A 10610-nucleotide genomic window follows, 5' to 3' on the forward strand; every position below is an offset into this window, starting at 1 on the left:
TGCAAAGTGCAGCTCATTATCGCGCTCGGCGCTAGAGTTGGTTAACTCTGCGTGCCACGCTGAGTTCAACAGCCCAGACACGGTTCCTTCCGAGTTATTAACTACATTCCAGTCCACCTAGCATCAGCAATGCTGGATGCACCGATGATGACCGTCACGTGCATGATGCTCCTTTCGCTTTCTACCAGGCCGATTCTGCAATCGGTCAGCCGACGAAAAGGAAAACGGTAGCGAAAGGATACTTCTACCGGAAAAATAAAACCACCATCGAAGAGGCGAAACGGAGCAGGTCGGCTGGTGGCGTTGGTCGAACCCTCGAAAAGGTCGCTCCGAGAGACGAGCCACGGTTGCGTTTTAGCATTGGCATCGTGTGTCGTCATGTGAAAGTGATTTAATTAACGTCCACCACCCCGTTTCCCGGCTTTCCTGCGGGGATTTTCTTGCGCGTGCAGATGCACTCTGCGTGTGCTGTGCGTGTGCTGCGCGTCTTAGGCCGCATGTCGGCATGCGTCGATCGTTTGCCGCGGCTCGGACCGTTTTGTACTGCGGGTGATAAAATGCAGCCTCCGCTATCGATAAATTAAATTTACCCTCGGCGCACTTGCAAACGGAACAAGCTGTGACCGCCGGTGACCGCCGTCGTGCCTGCTTCCCTCGGTCGGCGGACGATGCAAATGACGCTCGACGGGGGCCACTGCCGTTTGGACAGTGTCTTCATTAGAAGCGTCATGTTTACAAGCGGCGCACTCGCACTCGCCGGCGGCTGGGCCTCCAGGAGTGGACCGGTTTTCCTCGTCCGCAAGCCACGGTGGCGCAAACAAGCCCATTTGCACATGCACATGCACCCCCCTGGGTTAAGTGTCGGTTCGCATGTGCGCGGATACGGACGCATGGTGCCCGACTATTAGGCCGATGGGAAGCCGATTCCTCCCCATGTGAGCTGGAGCTGAAGATGCAATTAAATTCAATCATTTCTCTTTTTAGTAGCGCTGCCCAGTTGAACCTTCCCCTTTTATGACACCAGCCCGAAGGGAAGCGGCGGAAAAGCCGGTGGAAACTGGCGGATCACCTTTGCGCCGGTGTCACCGGATGCGACCCGTACGATGGAACTCCGGATCGCGGTCTGTCCCGCCCCGATATTCCCAGCCAGATTAAGACAAGTTGCTTCCTGTGGCATTCGTCCCCACTTCGCAGGGCTAGGAAAGGGGGAAGGGGAGGCATTGAGTGGCGCGAGTTTGTGCAGACGCGACCGAATTAGGGTTAGTGGAGTTGTGAATCCGCCCCGAGGGTGCGGTCCCTGGGGAAGGTCGTAAAATTAATTTGAATCGGTGATCGGAGGTATTTTGGGTTGATTGATGTTTTGCTGATAGCAGGCGGTTGGGAGGGAAAAGGTGAGGTGTCCGGGGGTTTCGACGTCGTCATTGAAAATAGAACACCCCACCACCGGTGTTCGGGGTTAATGAGGAGCGAAAAACGAACCCAAACACGACCGACTGAGCCCCTGAGCACGGCAGGAAGGGAAAGGAAAAGCTAGCGTTAGCCCTTAATGCACTCCAGATATCGGGATAATTAAAGCACTCTTCGGCAGGAAAAGCTTTAGCTAATCGTTCCCTAATGCACACACCGATTCACCTTATTCGAACGATAGTGTAAATACATTGACCTGATTTTGGGACCGCAGACTCGGTATTCCCGGTTATCGAGGGCAATAAAGATTCACCTGTTGGGTTTATTGAAAATTTTAAACATTCAGCGTGTAGTTCATGGATAATTTAATTATATTAATTAGGAAAACGGAATACCAATGTGGAAACCCACAAGTGCCTAATACAGCTTAGAGTTGTTTTAGTTATGAGAATGCAACCGTCTTTCTTATGCTTTAAACATTCACTAGGAACCTTACAAAAATTAAACTGTAATACAAATAACCAAGTCTCACTAGAACGAAACTGTTTAATACAAAACTGAGTTATTTGGCATCCAATTAAACGTGGAGAGAAAAGTTAGAATAACTATCACGTGCTTGGGGAGTACCAAATTGAAATACAAATCTATATCTATAAAATTCTTGTGTCACGGTGTTAGTGTTCAAACTCCTCCTAAACGACTGAACTATTTAAACTCAAACTTTGCACACACGTTCCTTAGGTATGAGAATAGGTTTTTAACTATGTCTCATATCTGAAAATTTTATACTTTTTTAATTAATTACAATTTTCTATCGTCATACATTGGTTTGTTTGTTTTGTTTACATTCAGCAATGACACATAAAGTGAACTACAACAAGTATAAACGGACACAGCAACATGCCTTTTGACATACTGTGGTGGTGAGTTTAATACAAAAGTGGTGAATTTAATTCAAACAAGTCGTTTCATATAAGTGACGATAGTAAAATCTTTGTTAATTTTTGGTAATAATAACTAATGTTGTTAATTGGTGGTAGTAGAATATGTGTTCAAATTATTGTTGCTTAGAGCAGTGAGAAAACCTTCTCATTTACCAGTGTTGTGAAAACGAATTTCAGTATAGTTACTACAGCGAGGCTATGAACTCGCGAATAGGGACGAGCATGCTTATTCGTCACGTTTACATGCAATCCAACGTGGCGTAAGTTTTACTGTTACCAGGACAAAATGCGGCGCATAGTCATGATACAACAAAACGTGTGTTCAAACATTAATGTCGCTGAATTTAGTCCGACAAGCTATGATTAGTATCGAGGATCTTTGCATGGTAATTAAAAATTTACCGCTAAGTTATTGTTATGTTTTAGGTTCGCCGAATCGAAGTGCATCTAATTTGATGGACACTGAAATAAGTCGTGAACTGCAGCATAATATTGCAGTCATATTGGATATCGTTTCTCACAACGTATCAATGTTGACTGATGAACAAGCATATGTTTACGAACGCATTATCATGGCAGTATCAACGGGACAAAGTGGTATCTTTTTTTGGATGCCCCAGTCCGAACTGACAAAACATTTCTCATATCGCTCTTGCTTTCCAAAATACGAGCAAACAATGACATTGCAATTCCAGTTGCTTCATCTGGAATTGTAGTTGAAAATGGAGGTAGAACGACCCATTCATCATTTAGGCTACTTCTAAACATCAATAGGAACCTAAAAGCCGTATGAAACATCAAAAATCAATCACTCATGGCCTAGGTCATGGAACAGTGAAAAATAATTTTCTGGGAAGAATGCACCATGGCAAAGAAGCATTCTCTTGAGGCGCTGTACAGAACACTCAAAGACGTGAAGTGTAATAAAGATTGTTCCAGTAATACAGTAGGTCCCTGCAGTACGCTATACTCGATATACGCGAATTAGCAATACGCGATTTTTTACAACTGACAGCTCATAGGGTTGCTCGACTTCTGATTAGTCAATTTTACTTTGTTTTGGTAGAATGAAGTTTTTAATATGCACTGGAATAGAAAAAATGGAACATTTATTAGTGATTTGGAAGATAAGTTAAATAAGCGGTTCCCTCTCAGTGTCAACTCTTCAATATGAAGTATAAACGATATGGAAGAGGAATCCGCAATACGCGAAAATTCGATATACGCTATTGCGTTTGGTCCCAAACATTCGCGTACTGCGGGGACCAACTGTACTGTGTTTCTCCTCTCAGGTGATTTCAGGCAAACTCTTCCCGTAGTGCCACGATTCACCTATGCGGATAAGATCACCTGAACTTGCCTTACTCATCGGTGTTATGGAGCAATTTTGAAAAACTTTAGCTAAGCATAAACAGGCACGTCCAAATGCTACAGGATCCATCAGCTTCTACTTTTTCCAAACAGTTATTAGACATCGGCAATACACCTTAGCAGATTCTTAAAAAGCTCTAATAGAAACCCAATTTAGAAAACTAATATGTACGTCATACATGGCTTACCAGGCGTGCACAAAACATCGTTCATTCAATTGGTCTGCTTGATTAATAACAAAATAAGGATGATAATCATTAGCAGCCTCACTATAAGCTTATTACGACGTAAAAAGGGTAAATACAATGAAATTGTAAAATGTACTTAAGAAATATAATGTGACCGTTAAACCAATTTTTAACAACATCAAACGGGTCTGCTAGTAGAACTATAAATATCTATTATTTACTATAAAAATAAAAGACATAAAAATAAATCTTGTCTCTGAAACAATTTGAGGATCAAAGAACGAATTCTAGTATCGAGCACAAAAGGAACTCGAAAAACATACGAGAAAAGACCGTATTATACTCTACTTAATTGTTTATATAACATTTGTAGGGCAACACAATTGTAAACAACAAGATAGAAAGACCTAAGTCTATTGACATCCGTTGACGTATGTATGCCAAATGATTTTGAACTGATAGAAAAGGATTTCAGGTTCAAAAATAAAATTTTTAGTTAACCACAGTTGTTGATGCGAGATGGACCAATTTGCATTTATACAATAGAAAATTCGTTAAATCCATGGGACTACGAGCCGCGGCGTAAAACCTAACGATTTCCTCCTTGATAATCCCCCCCGGTGACCAATGTTGCCAATTGTAAACCTGTGTGATTTCTAATTAATACCGAATCACCATCAACAACCGAATCTCGCCAAAGCATTGATTATTTTTGCATTCCTCCAGTCGCCCCGATGCGAGGCGGAGAGAAAAGCGATCGACAATCTCCTCCTGACCCCCATTCGGGCGACCGCAACATTGACACTAATTTCTCCATTTCGTGTCAGTCAGCGTCCGTCGCAGGAGGATCCGCTCGGTTCGGCGTGCCATCGGAACACCCTTGGCCCGCACGGGAGAAACGCAAACATGTCCGAAGGAGACATACCACGCGCACCGTGGGTGACCTCAACCCAGACCTCCCTGCCTGCCGAGCGGGAGGGCAGTGGCCGCCCGCGAACAAAACATAAACAGACACCAACTCGCCTCTCCGGTTTCGGCCAACAACGAAAGCGACAAGAAAGGAAAAGTTTTGCGCCGGGCATGGCGAAGGTATCGATCCTGCTGGCGTGTGCGGAGGTGGAGGGGTGAGCCCGAACCAAACCCAACTTGATATGATATGCCTACGGTGTGGAGATTAAAAGGGAAGCCTAGTGGTTGGTGCGATCTCGGCGGCGGGGAAGAATAACATCATCAGCTCGGAGCGGACGGAGACGCCGAAAGGATGGACTCCGGCTCGCGGGGGGGGGGGGGGGGGGGGGGGAGAGGGGAGCGGAGGGTTGGAAAATGATGATGAAAGTGGTCGGGATGAAAGTGTGCGGAAGGTTGTGCCTTTTTTTTTGCGCAACACTCCTTCAGCCTGTCGTGGAGACCGCGTCGCTGCCGGGATCGGAGTGCGTTCGAAATTAACCCCGCAGGCATCGGCTGACCTACTTCCGGCCACCGCTCGGCATCCAGCAGGAGTTTGGGAAGGTTGTGTGTTGTTGGTTTCCCCTCTCAACATTCGATTCGCGCACCGATGGCGTCCATCACGCCAAAAACAGATTGTTAACTTATGCTGGCCGGTTTTCGTGGTGTGCTTTCCGCACGTTATTACTTTCCAGCGATCCTTAGCACCGGTTCTACTGGAAATGGGCGACCACCGATGGAAGGGGGGGGGGGGGGGAGTTTTTTTTCCGCGTTACCTGCATTGTTTTGCCGTTGCGCGGTTTGCGGTGATAACTGAAAGTTTTCGAGCCGAGTTCAACGACCCGCTGCCCGATGACGAAGTCGCGATATCGCAAACACCACTAATCGGCGAGCGCGGTGTTAAAACGGTATTGGAACCATAAAAGCTCCTAGCTCTCGTTTAGACGCGCGATGTTTTACGGCCGGGATTTCGCACCTTTTCGAACGAAAATGGAAGGAAATCGATCGCGGATCGTTTTCATGGGTTTAATCAACGTTTATAACGGCCCGTTAGTTTTTGTTTGAATGTGCCTACGAATATTTCGAAAAATATGCGCTTTAGCATTTTTAGAATGTGCCACATAAAATTATTTGTCATTTAGAAAACATCCTTTACGCGCTTTATTGTATTTATAAAATGTCCTAAATTTGCTTTCCTTATGATCTTTCCATCTTTATTCCTCACCTCCCGAATTATAAATTAATTAATTTGATTTTTGTTATTTATTCTAACAGAACATGCCTGCTTGAAGTAATATAAAACTAAAATTTAATGTAATAAAATATTGCACAGACGGGTATCGTAAGGTAATGATCATAATCGAAATGGTGCAAAATCCCCTCTGGGAACGAAGTCGGCTTGATCGTACGGTAGCGAAAACACGAGTTCACGGGATGTTATCGCTAACATCCGTGCGAGCAATCTGGTCTAACGTCTCCATCGAGATATGCCGCACTTTCCACCGCCACTGCCAACACTGTTTGTGCAGCATATGTTAATCTTAATCGGTACCCGTTCCGTCGGGTGGCCGGGTTAGCGGCGACAAAATGCTGCTCACATCAGCATGCAAACCCTGCAGGATAAGTACAGCTTACGCACATCGCGAGCAACCGCCCAAGGGCAACGATCCCGTCAGCTCCGAGATGAAAGCCCATCATTTACGACCGGCGTAAGATTATGCGTCGCTTATGGGTCGCAGATGTTGGGCGGCCGAAGAAGAGTGATTTTGAAGGATGGTTTTTCAAGGGATGTAAGGCATTTTGCATCGTATCGAGAGCGAATGCCAACCCATTGGAAGACATTCATTGATCTACTGAACGATGTACGGGGATCTTTAGAATGTCTACCGCCAGGTTTTAAAACCACGGAAGGTTACTATCTCAAAACGGACACGCAGCACATCCCGTGCCAGGAGGAAAGGGGTGAAGGAGTTTAAGGAGTCCGGAACGACAACTTTCACCCGAACGATCGAACGATCAAGTTCCTACGTTTTTTTTTCCTTTTCTGTTTCGGAACAGCGCAGAGCATAAAACCGATAAAATTATCGACCGGCCGATGGTCAGGGCAGAGTAACCTACGCATCGATGAAAATTTCACAAACATTTATGGTTTATTTCGTAAATAAAACACACTCAAAATCGTTACATTTCGAATTTCGAAATTCCAAAAGTAGGTTGATAAACATAATTATAAGCTTCTTTTTTTAATAAACACTGTGTTTACTCGCTGAGTTGTGCTTCCCTGGCTCCAATGGCGCTGACTTGTGAACTTCGAAGGTTCAGCAGAGGTTCAAGAGATGAAGAATGTGAGATTCATCCAACCGACTTCTCTTTTTCCCCCCGCGCCGTTGTCGACTTATGGGAAGCAAGATTAAATCTGTTTTTGACGATTCGATGAACGCTGCCTGTCACCGTCCGATGCTCTATAATGGACCGAGGATAGGTTTCTCCCCTGGTTAGTTTTGGGCGAAATTCCTTCCGCCCTAATTTGATTTCTTTAAGCAAGAAACCCACGATGTTTCACTGAGCCGTTGAGGCTCAATCATCTCGTGAGCAAACATAAATACCATGAAATTGATCGGCAAACCTCCACCTCCCAGGTGGAGCAAGATGGAAACATTCCAGTGCTCGAAAGGGCGTGCATACTTTCCCGCCACCGTCCTCTTTCCCCCTCCCATCCACCCCAACGGGGGTGCATAATCATCTTCGGGCCGGCGGGATCGTGTATGCAAAAGGGCATGTCTTTCCGACGGACCCGTCATCTTTCCGCTCTGGCCCGAAAAAAAAACCCGCTTGCCTCTTATCGCGGTGTCGGTGTCGATTACTCAATGCATCAATGCGCACGCTGCATTATGCACGTCCGTCGATACGATGGCACGAGTTTGATCGGAGGGATCGGTGGCGGGAATGACGAAACGTTCGCTCCACGCCAACGGGAGGTTTCTGCGGTTTCCTCTTCCGAGCCGGGCCCGGTTCGTCGTTCGGTGGCCATATATTTGGATACCTCCCGTCTTGCTTTCGTAATCAGTTTCCCATTATTAGCGGGTCCCCCGCGCATATGGCGGGCGCATGTTTGGAAGGGACGCTGCCACAGATCACCGCTGTTTGTCATCATAACAGTTTTCCCACTGTGGCCCACCAATGTGTGTGTGTGTTTTTATCCCAGGAAGCAGGAAGGGCTCTTCGACTCGGTTGGATGGTATCGGAGTCAGGTGCTGGATGCTATTTACATAGGCGTCGTGTTGGGAGATGACACGCTGCCATCTTGCATCGACCATTGCCAGGAAATAACAACACGCCGCTCGGATGAAACCAATTTTAAATCACCGTTTTCTATCGGAAACCGGGCATAAATTAGCTACAATTATTGCTGCCGTCTTAATGCCCGGCCCAGCCACGGAATGGAGCCTTTTTAATGCGCTAAAGCGGGAACCCAAACAGGGCCACCCGAAGATGACCCGTCACGTGCCCATCCTTTCCCCCTATATACGTGTGTGTGCGCATTGCCATAAGACAACGGGAGACGACATACAAAACACACAAGAAAGAAAAAAACACAAAATGCACAACGTCAGCGCGACGTTAAACGCCGGAGGTGTGATGCTTTTTCCGCTTGAATTGGAATGCGATTTTGAGGCAGAAGAAAGCGCCCATTTAAAAATCCGATGGACAAATCGGTGAAGGTGTGCCGCGGAATGCTACACCTCGCTGGGTTCGCGGGGCCGAGGGTGAAAGATGTAAAAATTGAAAGTGTTGCGTCGCGCCGAAACGCAAAGACAAATATGGATGGGCGAACGGTGGGAGGACGGGAGCGGGATCGATGCGTAGTGGGCGGGTGGTGGGGTAAAAAAGATAAATCTCTCGAACTGCTGGCTGTGCGACGCAGACAAAGATGCGCATGAGGGATTTTATAAGATGTGACATTAACATTAAATCGAAAATCCTTATTTTTCATCGGTTTTTAAAATGGCAGTTTAAATCAAATGAAAAGGAATTTTCATGCGGTTAAAAAATGGGTAAAGATGAAGATTGAAGCACATCAACGAGAAAAGAGGAACGTCACCGTTTTTGCATCGCATCGAGTCTTTCGAGGAAGCATTTTAAAACACTCAAAAAAGATCGATCGTCATTTCGTAAACAAAGTGCTTGCGCACGAAAATTCAAACCAGATCGCCGGACTTGAAACTTTCATTCCGCCCCATTAGGTCCCTTCCCCACAGTGTAATCATTGGTTCCGAAGCGCCAATACCTAGGACCAAAGGGAATGCACCGAAACGAACAACGCATACCCATATGCATCGAGAAAAAAAAAACGAAACCAAAGGGCCAACATTTACGCCATTTTACGCCCCGAGGGCAAAAACTCTCTTTTTTCGCCAATTTTATTTCACCCGAAGACGAAGGAGGAGGAAACCAAGGGAAGAAGCGTGCGCAACGGGGCCGATTCCCGAAATACTGCATGCCATGAAAACGGTGCGTCGTTCATCAAGCTGCATCCTGCAATGTTGGTAATTGGTAAAGTTTTCATTACCCGATCGCGCTGGGCAACGCAACGGAAAGTCGAGATCGAACGAAAGTTTCGCGTAAAAGGGTCACCAAAGCCACCGATAACACCGGGCGGGGACCGTAGGCTTCCACGCGCTTCCAACCGAGTCCCAATCGAGTATCACTTTCAGTGCATCGCATTTTTTGGACGACAGTTTTGGGAAAGTTCGTTCACTATAGAACGTTCGGACGATTTGAGGCAGGCGACCGAAAACGACAGATAGAAAATTCCCCAATGAGTACCTGATTGTCTATGCGAGATTAGAGCCGGCGATAATGAGTGACGCTGAGAACGCATAAATCCCCGTCGACAGCGGCCATAAATTCGGTACCTCTGGTCGCTTGTGCATATGTCCGGGCCGTCGTCTCGAAGGGAGGGAAATCGGACGCGACATTTAGGGAAATTAGGGACGACCTAGATTTTCCCCGCGTGCTTTCGTGTGTCCCACGACAACGAAATGAAACGACAAAAACCCTTCCGTCCAGTCCCGGCTGTCCGCCTTTCCTGGAGGATGGCTTGGAGATCAATTAAAATCTCACCTCCGCTTCCGGAAGGCAGTGGAACACAAACATGCGTTGCCTCGAAAACCACTAGACAATGAGAAGAAAACTTCACAAACATTCAAACTAATCTCTGGTACGCGTGCTTCCTCGGACTTGAGCGTAATGTCCGCCACATGTGTTTTCCCAAAAATGGAAGCTGTAGGTTTCGTGGTCCAGCTGTGATTCCTCCGGGAAGTGGCCATCGACGCACCGGAATTTCGTTAATTCGTTCGCCTTGAAGCTCATTTAAATTAAGCTGTTACCTTTAGCCGACCGGAAGTGCTGCTCGGGCGTCCATCGAGGGTGCTACTGGTTAAGTTCACTCGCCCACTTAACGGCATAACGATGACCTTTCAAAGCACTGTTTTGATGTTTCTTTTCTTGAGACGATTTCCATCTCTTCAAAGCATTATTTGTTTGCCAAATGTAGCCCCTTCGCGAACGATGATGCTTATCATACTCAAGTAACATTTCACTCAACGATCTCCGTCATCACGACGATCACGTCTTAAGATGCTTTCCCATGAGGCATTCCATACCCTCAGCTTGATCCACTTGTTGACGTATTTATGCGTTTTTAATCACAGCTTAGTGCGACACCGCAAAGACCACCGCGTGGAGTGTAGTG

This window comes from Anopheles ziemanni, chromosome 3, assembly GCF_943734765.1.
Source record: "Anopheles ziemanni chromosome 3, idAnoZiCoDA_A2_x.2, whole genome shotgun sequence".
NCBI lineage: Eukaryota > Metazoa > Arthropoda > Insecta > Diptera > Culicidae > Anopheles > Anopheles ziemanni.